Source organism: Octopus bimaculoides, chromosome 3 (genome assembly GCF_046866305.1).
Source record: "Octopus bimaculoides isolate indiv1 chromosome 3, ASM4686630v1, whole genome shotgun sequence".
NCBI classification, from domain to species: domain Eukaryota; kingdom Metazoa; phylum Mollusca; class Cephalopoda; order Octopoda; family Octopodidae; genus Octopus; species Octopus bimaculoides.
The window spans coordinates 6,101,197-6,118,813 of NC_142930.1; the positions used below are offsets into that span (position 1 = coordinate 6,101,197).

At 36.7% G+C, this 17,617-nt stretch overlaps 1 protein-coding gene across 1 annotated transcript in view; it reads right to left on the reverse strand.

Moving 5' to 3' along the window:
- LOC106867200 (CD9 antigen) overlaps positions 1-12,757 on the reverse strand; it is an 84,318-nt gene extending 71,561 nt beyond the window's left edge. Inside the window, exon 1 of the mRNA XM_089348519.1 lies at positions 12,260-12,757. The gene's annotated coding sequence lies outside the window, so the exon portion shown is untranslated. The remainder of the gene's footprint in view (positions 1-12,259) is intronic.
- Between the last annotated feature and the right edge of the window lie 4,860 nt (positions 12,758-17,617).

Consider the following 17,617-nt stretch of genomic DNA (forward strand, 5'->3'; position numbering starts at 1 on the left):
ACCTTCTACTGTTTGTTTTAAATAATAACACACTCACACACATACACGCATATCCATACATACACGTATAATCATACATACATACGTACATCCACCCATTCATTCATACATACACACAAACACACGCATATACCTACATGCAAGTTCATATTAAATCTCTCAAATGAAATTCGGTCAGTTGTGTCAATATGCTGATGTACATTGAGAATATATTGACATATAGTGAGTATATGATGGCACAGAGAGAGGGGGAGTGAGAGAGTATCGACATAGAGAGAGGGTTGGGAGAGAGAAGGGGAGAGAGTGAAGCATGCATACTGATATTCATTACCATTGGAACAAAGACTAATTGTAGTCTGCTGTTGTCAAGAAGACCGTACCAAGATGGAGTTTGCAAGACGGATATTTGTTTGTTGGTTGATAATTATCAGAATAATATAAAGTAAATCTGATTGAATTACCATAAAATTGTTATCACATCTGATTCTGACACACTTTTAAAATTTGGGTTAAAATTGGTGGATATTAAGTTTAGAATTTATGAGATGGCAAGATGGTGGAACCTTTTGAGCGTTGGGGACAAAACAATCAGCTTTCCATCCTTTCAGGATTGATAAGTTGCTCTCAAGTCCTGGAGGTTTATGTAATCCACTAAATCTATCCTCTCTAATAATTGGTGATCTTTTACATAATTTAGAAAAAATTATGTTTAATGTTTTTCATTGGCTGTGTGGTAAGTAGATTGCTTACCAGCCACATGGTTCTGGGTTCAGTCCCGCTGTGTGACACCTTGGGGAAGTGTCTTCTACTTTAGCCTCGGGCCGACCAAAGCCATGTGAGTGGATTTGGTAGGCAGAAACTGAAAGAAGCCTGTCATATAAATGTATATATATATATGTGTGTGTGTGTTTATTTGTTTGTGTTTGTCCCCCCGCCAACATCACTTGGCAACTGATGCTGGTGTGTTTATGTCCCCGTAACTTAGCGGTTTGGCAAAAGTGACCAATAGAATAAGTACTAGGCTTACAAAGAATAAGTCCTGGGGTTGATTTGTTCAACTAAAGGCGGTGCTCCAGCATGGCTGCAGTCAAATGACTGAAACGAGTAAAAGAGTAATAAACACTAAACATAATGAGTGTCGCTAATGTGAGCATTAACGCATCTGTAATGAATAGTTCCCTTGATTCTAAACCAAGTTTCGAAACCAAGTCAATATTTTTCTACCAGTTCCTTTCCTATTGTACTCAGCTTTTGCACTCCAGAGAGTAAACCAGTAAACTACTGAGATAAGTTCTATTGTTTAAGCTAGCATTATTAGATTAAAGGGGAGTTTTGGCAGATAAGAGATGGAAAATTCTTTGTTTAGCCTAACCTAATTTAGTCAGAAAAAATACAGATATGGAACTCCAAATCGGTTCTTTGTCTTTGGTCATTTGCACTGAGCTGTAGAGCGTCTAATTTTTCTCTTCACTTATGGATTATCATTGCACAACAGTACAACATTCACCCTATCTACTTGTCAGGCTGGAGAGGTCGACTCTCTTACTCTTTCTCTCCTTTTTTCCACCAGTCTTCCAGTGGTCAACAAAAGATGAAGCATATTTCTTCAGTAAACAAGTCTAGTGTCTTAAATGTTGGTTACCAGTCTTGGCATTGCAAATACATTATAGAATATAGTCTTGTGAGTGTAAAATTCTTCTGGTTTCATAGCAAAGAAACACTCGATATCATTTTTAACCTCTTCACAATTATTAAACTGTTTTCCCTCTAGATTACTGTGATCCGAAAAGATGAGCAAGGCCAGGAGAGTAAAAGGGATGAGACAAACCTTCCATATAGTTCTATAATCATTTCTTGAATAACTTGGGCAATATGTGATCTTACATTATCGTATAAGAGCAACACCTCTTTGCAACTGACCAATGATGGGCGCTTTTTCTGCAATGATTCCAACGGACAACAAATACTTCCCTGCATCAACTGCTTTGTTTCAGTTAAACACTTTATGATAGACAACAGCCTTCATGTCCCATCAAACTGAAAGCATAACTTTATCAGGGTGTAATCCTTGCTTGAAAATGGATTCTCCTTTTTAATTGGGTGATAAACCCATGTTGTTTACGATGGATGCGATTACTGAGATCCCACTTTTCATAACTTGTGAAAATCCTACGCAGGTAAGGTTTGGTAACAAGTATATTCTTTAATGAGGAGCAGAGGGCAACTCTTTGATTAAAATGAGAAGCAGTGAAATAATGAGGGACCCTCTGACCAAGTTTAGTCACTCCATATTTCTTGAAAATATTTTACGATCGAAGTGTGACAGGAATGGAACTGTTTTAGTAATTCTTATGGAGTTTGCTATGAATTTTCTTCAACTAAAGTTTACCGAAGTTCAATATTGACAGGACTTGGTCGTCCAAATTGAGTGGAATCTGCGAGAGAAAAATTTCCCGAGTGAAAATGATCCAAAGTTGAAGCCAAAGTTTCATTCCAGTAGACAGAACAAATGTTTCTTGCCACTTCGATTGCTGAAGAACTCCTTTTTGAAGCATGTAATGTCTGTTACAAGCCTGGTCTGAACTTATTTTAAAAGGGTTGAAAATCGATATGAATTTAACCACAATGGTGAAAAGTAATCTGCAAAGAAAGGCGGGGGGGGGGGAACAATAGAATGTAAAAATTAATGTTTATTTTAGTGTAAGTACTGAAAAAGTACCTTCAAAGTTATATAATGTCATAAATGCAACGAGACTTCCTTTCCAATCTAATAATAAATACTCAAACCCTTGTTGCAAAACAGGTACAAGTTGATAATGTGCACCAATACTAAAGCTCTAAACGGTATTGTTATTTTTTTTCTTCCTTCTTTAACTTGTTTTGTGTTATTAGTAAATTATTTTCTTTTCCTTTTATCACCTGAAATTCCCATTCAATTCAGTGGATTACTTAGCCATTTCTCACCATATGTAAATACTGTAAGAAATTTCCTTATTGTTTGTGAATCTTATTGTCCATTAGCTAGCAAGAGTGTCGTAATAAAAGATCCAGTTTCGTCAAATTGCACAATCAGTGGCTCTACTGAAGTCCGCCTGCCCCCTCCCCCACGCCATTCATAGGCACATTTACAGTCAAGATTGTATTTAAAAAACACTCATCAATTAGAAGCGGTGAGCTGACAGAATAGTCGTCGTGTCAGGCAAAACGCTGAGCGTGTCTGCATTCTGAGTTCATATTCCGTCGAGGTCGACTTTGCATTTCATCCTTTTGGGGTCAATAAATTAAGTACCAGTTGAGCCCTGGAGTCGATGTAATCGACTTGCACCCTTTCCTGAACATCGTGGCCTTCTGTCAAAATTTGAAACCAGTTATATAGTACTATACGATGAGAAATAGCTATTAACTGTATTTATATATCATAGTATTCGAGGGCCGTGCATTTCAGCCACACCGCAATCAGTGAATGGTTCAACACTTTTGTCCACGTGTAGACTCGAGCAGCTGTAATGGTTTCTATATCTTTGATTACTAAGTTCAAAATGCGTTCGTCATTTCTTTTTATAGCTCTGCCTTAGTGTGTTTAGCGATAACAGAATATGTCACCTGACATACTTTGTCTTCCAGGCAGCAGTAGATAGTTGTAGCAGGGTGTTTGCCAACACCTTATTTGTTTTGCACTTTCTGTCACATTTCCCATAATGATCAATATCTAGCCAAAGAAGGGTAGGTGAAGTTTTCTAACGTATTTGTTTTACTTGGGCTGTGTTGGTGGGATCGATAGTTAGGGAAACCAAAGTTTGTTATCAATGATACAGTTTTTATATTGATAACAATATATTATATATGGAAACAAACCGAAACAAATTGAGGGGCAGTATTTGTGGAGTTAGTGGAATGTTGTCAGGAGTCTTTAAAAATTATTGATTATAGCCACAGGCATAGCTGTGTGGTTAGAAGTTTGCTTCCCAACCTCATGGTTCTGGGCAGGGGTGTAGCTAGGTTCTAAAGTTTGGGGGAGCATGGCACATAAAAAAGGCGTAAATTTTTAACTCATTGGTTATACATTTTATAAAAAGCGTCAATTTTGAAAAATGTGCTCAGTCGGAGTGGGTCGATCCCGTTGATCCCCTATCAGTTATGCCACTGGTTCTGGGTTCAGTCCTACTTTGAGGAAGTGTCTTCTACTAAAGTCTTGAGCCAGCCAAAGTCTTGTGAGTAGATTTGAAAGACGGAAACTGAAAGAGGCCTGTCATATACATATGTGTGCATGTGTGTGTGTGTGTGTGTGTACGTGCATGCGTGCGTGCGTGTCCCACCATCACTTGACAATCAGTGCTGGTGCATTTACATTCCGTAACTTAGCAGTTTGGCAAAAGAGACCGATAGAATAAGTACCGAGTTTTAAAAAAAAGTATTAGGAACAATTCGTTCAACTCAAAACCTCTCCAAGTTGGTACCGGCAGTCGAATGACAGGCGCAAATGTTAAAGAATAAAACATAAAAGATTCATGGGGATCTTTTTATGAGAAAAGGAATTGTGATAACATTTGGTAACCCTGGCAATCGTTTGAATAGCTACTGCTGAGCCTCTGCTATTCTTTACATTTAATGTACAGAATGAAAGAGCTCGTTTAGTTTGTTGGCACTCCGTCACTTACGACGTCGAGTATTCCAGTTGATCCGATCAACGGAACAGCCTGCTCGTGAAATTGCTCGTGCAAGTGGCTGAGCACTCCACAGACACGTGTACCCTTAACGTAGTTCTTGAGGATATTCAGCGTGACACAGTGTGACAAGGCTGACCCTTTGAATTACAGGAACAACAGAAACAGGAAGAGTGAGAGAAAGTTGTGGTGAAAGAGTACAGCAGGGTTCGCCACCATCCCCTGCCAGAGCCTCGTGGAGCTTTAGGTGTTTTCGCTCAATAAACACTCACAACGCCCGGTTTGGGAATCGAGACCGTGATCCTATGACCACGAGTCCACTGCCCTAACCACTGGGCCATTGCGCCTCCACAAAAGAGCTCGTTTATCTATGAACTTTCAGACCGACGTATATTAGGAAGTTGAAACAGCATGATGACATAATCCATTTAATATTATTCTGAAATGTTATAATGGCGATTAAGATAGGGGTGGAAGAAAGGTCATAACAATGGGGTGGATTGATAATATTATCAAGATAAGGTGTCGATTTGTGTTTGGAAATCTAGTCCTTTTGGCATGTCTTAGATAAGAAATAGTTTACAACTTGATACAACTCATAAATCAATGATTTCAAACAACGGTGAAAGGGTAAATGTTTCTTTCCAAATAATTTTATTACGTATGCCACCAAGTTTAATTATATAATTTATTAAGTAGTTTATATCCTACTGAGTGGCTTCCAGCTTTCATACAATATACATATTAATACAAAACTCATTTATGATGTTTGATTAAATGTACATAGAGAACAGATTGAATTATTATTATTTTTTTTTTGTAAACATAAGGACACAGGAAATGTGTCAAAGCCGACAGGAAGCGGTGCTGCTTCCTAGGGCTAAATAGTAGTAGTATTATTCCCTTTCATTGGACTGTCACATTAAGTTGACAGCATACCACCACTTTACCATGTTACTACTGTATAAATCTGAGAGATTTAGAAATGTAATATTTCTATTTTTTTGTATTCTGACTATATTTAACTAAGTTATGAATGTTGAACCAACATTTAATGTTTGTTCGTGCAAACGTGGAATTACACAGAATATGGAACTTGACTATACAAGTGTAAAGGAATACGTGATGACTTCACCCTCCCCTCTTTTCTTATCTTTTCCATCCTACTTCTGAAAACTGACATCTTGAAAGGTCACCAGTCCTTGTGAGAAAATGTGTTCATTTACAAATTTACAAATATATTGATAGGTATACAATGGGGAGAAAAAAGAAAGAAGAAAAAAGAAAAATGCTTTGGAATGAAATTTCAGTGGACTGACCACTTCAAATAGAAGAGAAACCTCTCTTTCTCTCTCTCCTCTACGTCTGTCTGTGTGTCTTTCTCACTATCTCTATTTCTCCTCCACCCCCTCTCTCTCTATTTATGTGTATGAGCATATTTTCTATGTGTATGAGGAGAGGGAAGTGTTTAAATCAATTGTGTTCAATTAATAAATTATAATTTCTCTCTCTCTCTCTCTTTCTCTCTTTCTATCTTTCACAATCTTTTTATTAGTATGCATATATTTCTGTTTAACTCCACTGCCAAAATGTAGTCACCAAACTGGTTGAATATCCCATCAACCATACCAAGTCATAAGCGCCTAACCAACCACACCCAATTGTCTCAATCTGATTGGACACAGATAAACATCTTTGAGTTCAATGACTGTATCAATAGCCAATAGTTAGTATGCTCAACGACCGTGTTCACTAGTTTATAACAGGAATAGTAGGTGGATGTAATTCACAGTTATAACCAACGACCTTGTTGAAGAAACGACAAGTAGTCTGTTCGAGTTCAAATTATTGGAGTAATCAAACCTAGCTCTATAAGATCGACATTTTAATTACGATTTTCTTTTTATTCATTTGCAATGTTTTTGTTTAAAGAGGTATATTGTTGTTTGTTGGAGCTGTGAAGAGAAAAGAATCAGTTAATTTTCTAACGTTTAAAACCTATTTTGTTATTAATACTTACACAAATTATACTGGGTCGCTACCAATCTAGAGAGAATGTCGAAAGAAAATGTTAAAAAAGATTAATAGTTAAAATATCTGTCAGGTAAATGAACATCTACCGTATATATATATCTGTGCATGCGTAATATAAGTTGTGTGAGCGAGTATGCTGGAGTGTAATAGATAGAAGTATGCATGTGTGTAAGAAGCTATCTGTCTATGACACAAATCCTTCATAAGTATAGAACTATTTATGTGCATGATGTGTACGGATTAAGTTTTGGGACTTGCTGATACCAAGAGAAAGTGCACGTAGAAATTAAAAAACTAGTTCTTAAATGGGGTCCAAACAAAAGCCCCCTAGGACAAAAGCCCCACAGTTATATTTATTAGTTTTTAGAATTTTTAGTTGAATGCATCGACCCTGAATTTTTTTTTTTTTTTTTTTTTTTTTTTTTTTTTTGCAGTTATTAGACTGCAGCCAACCATGCTGGGGCACCACCTTGAAATTTTTTTACATGGCTGTATGGAAACCCAGAATTTTTAAAATCTTGATCAAAACCACTTCAGTGATATAATTCATTTTTGCTTTTCTTTTTACATGTTGCAGTCATTAGAATGCGGTCATGTTAGGGCACCACCTTGAAGAATTTTTAGTCGATTGCATTGACCCCAGAATTTTTTAGATGATTTTCAACTAGCACATAAAGTTAAGCCTAGAAGGTCTCTTGACATGCTAGAAATAATAGCCGAATCTCATGAAATATTTTTATAACCCCTGCCCCTGGTTCTATTTTTTTTTTTTTTGGTTATTCTTCATTTTTTTTTTATTTTCTAAAAATTTTTTTACTTGTTTCAGTCACTAGACTGTGGCCATGCTGGGGCACCACCTTCAAGAATCTTTAGTCGAATGTATTGACCCCACAATTTTTTTAGGTGATTTTCAGCCAGTACATAAAATTAAGCGTTGAAGATATCTCTGCATGTTAGAAAAAACAGCCAAATCTTACAAATTCTTTCTTTCTTATAATTTCACGTAAACAAGGACGGAAATCGCAGTTGTAAAAAGATAATAGTTACCAAAATTCTGATTTTTAAGTAAACAAAATATAAATTTTCATATTAACACATGCACGATTTTCACTACGGTGTTAGGGTTAGGGTTTTAGGGTTAGGGTTTAGAGTTAGGGTTAGGGTTTTAGGGTTGGGGTTAGGGAATTCCGTTCCTAACCGTAACCGTAGCCCTAACCCTAACCCTAAAACCCTAATCCTAACACCCTAGTGAAAATCATGCGGGTGTTAATCTGAAAATTTACCATATATTCAATCGAAAAATGGTGTCAAAACATCTATGTCCCTTAGAATGGTAATTTCCGGGATCTATTTTAAAACGGGGGCGCCAGTTTTCATTTATGTTTTATGTAGTGTTTTTGGTACGGAAAGACTTTCAAACTTCGTATACTTATCTATTTTGTGTTATAGAACAGAAAAATATTTTTGTATTCAAATTTATTTCATGTAAAAAATTGTCTTATTTCGATAATTTCAACCAATCACTGACAAGTATTCAGTTGTTTACATTTACTCCTTGGCTGATTAAGTGATGTAAAGCATATTTAATCTCCATACCATCGTTTTATTTGCTTTTTTCATTTTAAATTTGCTTTAACCCTAACCCTAACCCTAGGGTTAGGGTTAGGGTTAGAGTTAGGGTTAGGGTTAATTGTTTCAGAATCGTTTGTTTATGTAGTCGGCACTTAATGTATATCGGCTGAATGGACGTCAGTGATTGGTTGAAATTACAGAAATACGACAACTTTAACATGGAATAATTTATGGATTTTTTCTTTTTTTAAGAAGACTAAGAGAAAAAGATGTTTTATATGACACATTCTACCAGTGTTCCAAGTTTCAAAGTGTTTCGTTAATGAAAAATGTGGCCCCCGTTTTAAAAAAGATCCATTATTTTGATTCCAAAAAGGGATTTAGTTTAATAAACAAGTAAAATGTTGAATACGTTATTGATGTGTACGTGACATAGTCAAGTTAAGATAAAATATAATACGTAAAACTTAGTTAAAGTATCAAGTTATAGTATCATGTTTCATCACCTGTGTGATGGTAATGAATGTGTAAGGGAACGACTGTGCGAACTCATAAACGGAGAAATGGTGACGAATGGGAAAACAGAGGACTCCTTTTATTTAAACGTGTCACACGGTCGAACATACAAATATATATCGAAGATGATATAGATGATATGTTATGCGACGATAACATAGATGACCGGTAATGAAAGACCACAACCGTATTAGATGAATAACAGATATTTATTATGGCGTTAAAGATGTATGTCTGTGTGAGAGTGTGAATGCGACATATAAGAACATAATCAAAGACAGGCCGTCGTACAAAGAAAAGTGTGTATGTGAGTGATACATGTGTGTGTATGTTATTACAGCAGAGAGAAAGAGAGTCAATAACACGTGAGCAATTATACCAGATCTTTAGTACACTAAGGGAAAGTTCTGTATGTGAAAGTGAGGAGAGGCTGAGTGTGGCAGTGCTGATCACTAGTTGTGATGTCGTGGCATCGATGCTGGGCCGTGATTCTTGTTATACAGATGTTCGTCGCTGGCTGAGAATTTCTTGTCTGTTTAAGAACTCTTGTCTGTTTATTTACCCTGGTGAAGCTGAGTCACCTAACAGAATCGAAGAGAGAGATGTGCCGCGGAGGTTTGGTTTGGTGTACATAGTAATTTGTGTTGACGCTGGTAGTGTAGAGGCTGTTTGGTATTAATCGTGTTGGTCATGACAATGATGCTGGATAGTAGTCGTAGACTCTTGTTGCTGATGTGGCGACGGCGGAGGTCATTGTGGCTGGACGAAGCTGCTGAAGTGGTCGCTGGCTACTGCTGCTGTCGTGTGGTACACGGAACAGTTCTCAAAGAGAAACTGGACCGAGACAAATTTGGCCGCCGAGTTAAAGCTATTTATAACAAATTATTGGCTCACCAGATGGTAGAAATATACTCTATCACGTGACCTTATTAGGGGCCGTGATTGGTTAGTTTGCGTTCTGGCGGGAACGGTTCGAAGAAGTTGCTGATTCGAATAATGATCAGTCACGTGATGACAAGGTATGGGTTCTCTACTACGCTCGCATTTATTTATATTTAAATGAGAAGATTGTATGTAATGGCGATAGTAGTTTGTATCTAATGGCGGGAGGTAGTTTCACTACAAATGAATCAACAGAAAGGACAAAGTAGCACAGAAATGAAAGAGGAAGATAACGTGTTCCTTCATCCGTAACAGGGTAAGTCAGTAAGTAGGAATTACACTGAAAATATTTGTTGAAGTTAAAAGAATGGGCTTCGAAATAGGTCGGGGCAATTTTATAGTTGAGAAAAAAAAAAAAAAGGAAAGAGGGTGATTATATATTGTGTTAATTGATAAAGTTAATTCGTCCTGGTTAGTACTGAGTTAATTGGTCCCGATTAGAAATGAGTGGGATAATTGGAGTTGTAATTCTTGAAGATACTATTATTTCGAAAGGGAAGTACTGGACAGCTTGAATATTCATACTAATTGTATGATGATGGTAAGTGTTTGAAATTTGATGATGTCTTGAGCTAACTGGATCCTAATCCACCAAGGGAAGGTATGTCAGAAGAAAGTAATTCAACAACGCGGGTTGATGAACCGTAAGACGTGTGGCCAGAACCTCCTGGAAAATAACCATAGCGAAGGACATTCCACAGTTGAATTAGAACAGTCACAAACAGTGAAAGAAGACATGCACCCAACACCAGAGCTGAAGACACCTCCGAAAGGAGGGGCCCCGCCACGTCAAAACGGTAGAGGAGTAGGGGTCGAAACCGGACGTGGTTCCTCCTGATGATGTCTTGAGCTAACTGGATCCTATAAAGGAGCTGTTGTGGTAGCAGACCATGAAACATGGTTGAAATTCCTCCTAAGTTGGAGAGCAATGGAAGTATCTTAAAAATTGGTCAAATAATTGAATATAGAAAGCAGCCATAAAATCTAGGAAAACATGTTTTTTGAGTAACATGGCGAATAAAGGAAACATTGCCATCTCGTGAAAAATCGTTGACATTGTTGTTGCATGGTATGCTTGTTGCTTGAGTTCAGCTGTCAATGCGGATGAACTGCAAAGTCTGAGACGCCATTGTGGAAGTGGATGCCTTAACTATAATTGTTATATGAACATGTCGCTTGCGGGTTTGTTGTGTTATTTTTTAGCTTGTGAGGTGATGACTAGCTGAATTGGTGAATGAAAATGTATTTCTGAGGCCGCACGAAGATGTAACTGACAACACCTGTGAATATTCAACAGAAGACTTTATTACTGTCCAGGCTTTACCTGTGTTGGTCTTTTACAAATAATAACGATAATTACATACGAGGAGAGACATTCTGTTTCGACTTTACTATACGGAGTTTATATGCATGTATATATGTGTTAAAAAACACACACACACACACACATATATATATATATATATATACGTATACACATACATACAGTAACACAGCAAGACTTCCGCCCGCCCCCCAAAAAACCCACCCTTAAATTTTTTTTTTCCACCACAAACCCCCCTTATCGGCTACGGGGAATACGAATCTGCAAAAATATTGGCAAAAATCGGCATTTTTGGATCTAGTTCAAAACGGGGGCACCAGTATTTTCTTAACAAAACACTAACGAAACACTTTGAAACTTGGGACACTGGTAGAATGTGTCATATAAAACGTCTTTTACTCTTAGTCTATTTAGCCCTAGGAAGCAGCACCGCTTCCTGTCGGCCTTGACACATTTCCTGTGTCCTTATGTTTACAAGGGGGAGACAAGCACCTCCACCCAGCTAAGCCTGCATCCAGAGACATGTTTCTGAGTCTTTGCTCGTCATCAGTCTGGAGTAGCTTGTCATCAGTCTGGAGGTGCTTGTCTCCCCCTTGTCAACATATGGACACAGGAAATGTGTCAAGGCCGACAGGCAGCGGTGCTGCTTCTTAGGGTTAAATAGCAGTAGTATTATTCCCTTCATGGGATTGTCACATTAAGTTGACAGCATACAACTACTTTATTGCATCACTACTGCATAAATCTCTCTGAGAGATTTAGAAATGTATTATTTCTATTTTTTTTCTAAATATGTAGGAAAATGCGGACATTATGATTCGGACAAAAATTTCAAAACATTTCTGTAGTTATGGTTACGGTTAGGGTTTTAGGGTTAGGGTTAGAGTTTTAAGGTTAGGATTAGGGTTAGTGTTGGGGAAAATCAAAATTGAAGAATTGGGTGGGGGGTAACAATGCCGATTTTTGGTAATTTTTTGGAACCTCTGTATCCGAAAACGGGGGTTTGGGGCAAAAAAAATGTTTAGAATAAACAAATTCGGGAGAAAATGGGGGCGGGGAAGTCTTACTGGTAACACACATGCATACACAACAAAAATTCATATAAATAAGCAATTGAACTGGGAAAAAGTTAAGGAAAACTTTTTCACAGAAATTCTCAAATTTTTCACGGAATTTAAGTCTCGATATAGTTTCTCAGAAAGATTACCTTTAGTATTGTTGTCTTTATTGTCGCAATGGGTGACTTTCTTCTTTTTCTTCTAGGTACAGATGTGCAGAAAGTCCTTAAAGAATTTTGTTTTTTGTTGTCATAGGTGCTGCAGTAGGGTTGTCTTACTCCAATATTGAATTTTAAGCTCTTTTTCTCAACGTTCTCTACAGGACAGTTCTGAGATTGTTTTATAATCCTTCAGAGTAATGAAGACGTATGTTTATTGGTGAATGTTCTATCTACACTGAATACCCACACACACACACACATTGTGCTCATGGTGCAAGGACAATTCTTCCCTGGTTATTTCGTCGACGATTAATTTTCCCTGGTCAATTCGTCGCTGGCCAATTCGTCCCAAAATACTCTTAAATGTGATTTTCGAGGGAAAGTCCAGAACAATCACTTTGGAATTAAAATTGTCGTTGAACAGTTTTAAATGGGTTCCCCTCCACTTTCTTTAACTCCGCTTCTCTCTCTCTCTCTCTCATCTATGCTAAACAGTTTACGAACAAAGATTTTCAAGCAAATCGAATTAAATTTATTCAATACGCCTACCCATCAATATGACTACCTGCAGGAACATAACTTCAGAGAAAGGAAAAATCAATTTGGTCGATCAAGAAAATTAGGTCAATATACAGTTTGAGACCTGATAACAAAGAAAAAAGAAAAACCAACCTACTAGTTGTATTAGTGAAATTTTATAGAAATACTGTTCAAATGGCACAAAATATGACTATAAAGAAATTTCTGGGGGGTGGGGGATGCTTTCCGAAGGGGTGGAGAGAGGACTGTCGGAAAATTCACGCAATCTGTTTTCTTCCCATCATAACTTTCAAGAAAATGGATATCTTTCAATGAAATTTTACAGAAACACCTTTCAAACAGCATAGATTACAATTATAAAGAAATTTGTGGGGAAAATGTTTTTCCGAAGGGGTGAGAAAGTTCACAAGATCCGTTTTTTCCCCGCCACATAATTTTCAGGATCTAGCTTAGTGCCTCGTCACCAAAACAAAACAAAAAACAGTCTAATAGATGTAAAAAAATGTGTAGAAAACGAATATGAAAAAAAAAACATATGCAAACGAATGGGGTTGGAGTGGTGGAGAGGACTTTCGGAAAATTCACAAGATCCGATTTTTCCCTCATAACTTTCAGGAAGATGGATATCTTCTAATGAAATTTTACGTAGGAGTGTCTGTGTGGTAAGTAGCTTGCTTACGAACCACATGGTTCTGGGTTCAGTCCCACTGTGTGGCACCTTGGGCAAGTGTCTTCTACTATAACCTCGGGCCAACCAAAGCCTTGTGAGTGGGTTTGGTAGACAGAAACTGAAAGAAGCCCGTTGTATATATGTGTATATATATATATATGTGTGTGTGTTTATGTGTCTGTGTTTGTCCCCCCCAACATTGCTTGACAACTGATGCTGGCGTGTTTACGTCCCCATAACTTAGCGGTTCGGCAAAAGAGCCCGATAGAGTAAGTACTAGGCTTACAAAGAATAATTCCTGGGGTCAATTTGCTCGACTAAAAGCGGTGCTCCAGCATGGCCACAGTCAAAATGACTGAAACAAGTAAAAGAGGTGATGATGATGTTCCACAATTAATTGTCTCCTATTTTGAAAATAATTATATAAGACCCACCTGAGGACAGAGGAGGCGATGCCTTGAACCTCCATTTCCATTATCTATATGGAATGTCTGGGATCGATGAATGACGGGGATTGCTTGTGCTACAAATAGTTTAGAAGCCTACAACAGCATGCTGAAAAACACAGTGAATATGAGTCATCCACATATCTGGAAACTTACTGATGTGATTAAATGTGAGGAAAGGTTTGCCAGTACCAAATTGCAGAAGTTTATGCAAGGAGAGGAACTAAGCCAATAGAAAAAATATAGAGATATGAACCTGCGTATAAAAGAATGTCATGGAAAACTATGATCCAAACCAAAAAATTATTTTTCTAAAAGCAATTGCACACAATCTTAAATTTTAAGAAAAAATAAATATGTAATACAGCAAACCTTAAAATAAATATTTTTTCTTAATTCAGATATTTGTTCTTCCATTTTTCCTGTGATCTCCACGAATTGACTGGGGACAAATTAAATGAAATAAATTACCACATCCTGTATATCACATGTGATATACAGGCCAGGCAAAGGTACAAATTTTGTTACATATGGTGCCATATGCCCTCCCTCTCCCAATAAATGATGTTTCATTTTAAATATCTGCCAGGACTCTCTCCAGTTCTTGCTTGGATGAACCAAGAAAGCCTTGTATATCTTCGACAAGGCACAAATATGTCGCTTTTCTCCTCTTGCAGGCTTTTCTGATGGATTATAGTGAACTCATGCCTACCTGAGTATAAAGTGGTGCCAGGCTTCTGAATTTTCAGTAAATTGTTCCTTATCAAAATTTTTGATAAGAGCTATTTGTTATTCATGCTTAAACTTGATGTAGTACATGCATTACGGTTGGTGTTCTATTAATCTGGCTGTATATTTGACAACAAAAGTAAACTTGAGCATTTAACAATGGATTTATTTACAGGAAGGCTGAACACAAATACATGTATAATTTATCAATTCCTCGTTGTTGGAGAAACTAGGATACAGGGATCAACTTAACTGTGTTTATTCAGCCATTGCTTATCTTAGAAATGTGAAACCACCGAATCTTGTTGAAGTTTTGTCCTTGCTTGGCGAGAGCTGAGATGTGTTCTCTTCAAAAACCATCAGAGCGCTGATTAATTTTTTAAAACTCAACTGCTTAACTAGAGAAAAGGGCGCAAATCTCAAAGACACCTGAAATTATGTTCTAACAGGCGGCGTGATATCCTGCAACTGATTAGTCAATAAATAGAACATGCATGTGATAAATGCATACCTCAATTGTGATTCATTGACGACAGTGAGCTGATAATTTAGAAAATGGGGTTCAAATTCGAAGACTTGCTACACGAGCATACAAACTGAGCCTGTTAAAACATATTGCTGTTGCTGCTGTTATTGTCGTTACCCGTGTTGTTTATTATGCTGTACTTTTATATTCTTTTATTCTTTTACTTGTTTCAGTCATCTGACTGCAGCCATGCTGGAGCACCACCTCAAAGGGTGTTAGTCTAAGAAATCGACCCCAAGACTTATTCTTTGTAAGCTTAGTGCATATTCTATTGATCTCTTTTGCTAAACTACTATGTTATGAGGACATAAATACACCAGCATTGGTTGTCAAGCTATGGCAGGAGACAAAACACGCACACACACACACACAAATATATATATATATATGTATATATATATTTGACTTTCAAATAATTTTTAATGTTATCAATTAATATTCTGAAGGTTGATAATTGAAACAGCTGTAAGAGGTGTTGTCGATATTTTTAATTAATAAATAATAATTTATTAATTACCTCTCTATTTTTCTTATCTTATTGAAATAAATAAATATATATAAACCACGGTTTATATAGTTACCTTACAGTTGAATATTAATTATAACGTTCAACATTCTTTGAATAGGTAACTAACCAGTACTTTCATTGGATTTTACTATCCCTGAATGAGATTTGTAACCTATATTTGAACTTTTATATGTTTTCGTTACCAACTTTGACCCTCTGCAAATCCCAAATTTTATTTAATTTGCTTTGCTGGAACAACTGTTTTGTAGAAGATGCATCCTGTCTTAATGCTCGAAATGCAGAGTAGATAAAACAGCGGACAACTGATAAAGGGATTGTTCTCTATGTTGCCGGTCTTCTTTTTTTATTTGTTTCTTTCGTTGTTCGCAAAAAAAGTTTGTTTTACATGTTTTTGCATTCCATGTTGTTTACGTTTTTTGACGTCCTGTACCCATATATACATGTGTATATACATATGTATATATGTATGTATATATGCATATATATATATATATCATTTATATAAGTTGTATATATATATATATATATATATATATATATATATATACCACGGGTTTTTCCAGTTTCCGTCTACCAAATCCTCTCACAAGGCTTTGGTCGGCCCTAGGCTATTGTAGAAGACACTTGCCCAAGGTGTTATGCAGTGGGACTGAACCTGGAACCATGTGGTTTAGAAGCAAGCTTCTTATCACACAGCAACGCCTGTTTGTTTTTTTTCATTTGGTGATTGCTTTGTTTTGTCTTCCACAATCTTTTTGCGAAGTCGATCAGATGAAAAGACAGGACCCATTTTTTAAATATTTTTTTTCGGTCTTAGCGTTGGTTAGTAGAATAAGATAATCTTGTTTGCTAATTCCACTAAAGGATCAGACCGCCCAAAAATATTTAATAAGCTCCTGTAGCGAAATAAACTCTAAAACATATTACTTTTTTCAATTACATTCGGAGCAAGGTTGTTTTCAGGTCTGAGGAGATGTCAAAACCAAAACTCAACAACAACAGCAACAGTAACAGCTTGTATGAAACAATCAGGAAGTACTCCATCGTTGCAGTACATCACAATTCACTTATGACGATGAGGGCCAGACATATATATATATATATATATATGTATGTATGTATGTATGTATGTGTGTGTGTGTGTGTGTGTGTGCATCTATGTATGCATGTGGTGTCTATGTATGTGTGTGTATATGTATGCATGTATGTATGTATTATGTATTACCAAAGGTGGGTACCATTAATCGAAAAGTTAACTTCATTACTGTTAATCTCTTAATCAAAAAGTTAACTTTGATAACCGTTAATCAGTTAATTTTTTTTAAATGTAAAGGAAGTTATTGATAAACCGTTAATGTTAATTTTTATTTTAGAAAAAAAAAAAATCAGTTCTTGCTCTAAAACTACCCGAAAGCACCTTTAAAAAGCACCAAAACTTTGACTTAACAGAAATTAAATGTAACAAAAGTTAATTGGTCCGATAATGATTTCCAAAGTTAACTTGGAAGTTAAATTGTTAACAAAAATATTAACTTTGTTAATTAATGATAAACATTTTGGTGCCCAGATTTGGTATTTACCCATGGTAAATTGTGATATGGGCTTTTGTTCACAACAAAACCTGTGCAACATGTGGAAAGGGGTGCCGCTCGGTTGGAGGATTGAAAAGACATGTCAAAAGAGTTTGTGCTGTGGTACCTGCTCCTTCTACCAACCAGCACAGTTGTGCATTATGTAATAGAATGTGCAAATCTTTCACTGAGCTCAAGAGTCATATGAGGGCCTCACATTGCATCAACATTGACTCATTTCAATGATTCTTTCTGGAAATGGCTTTGCTCGTATACAAGAAAGCAGTTAAGAGTTATGTATGTATATGTATACGCATACACACACCAGTTTGATC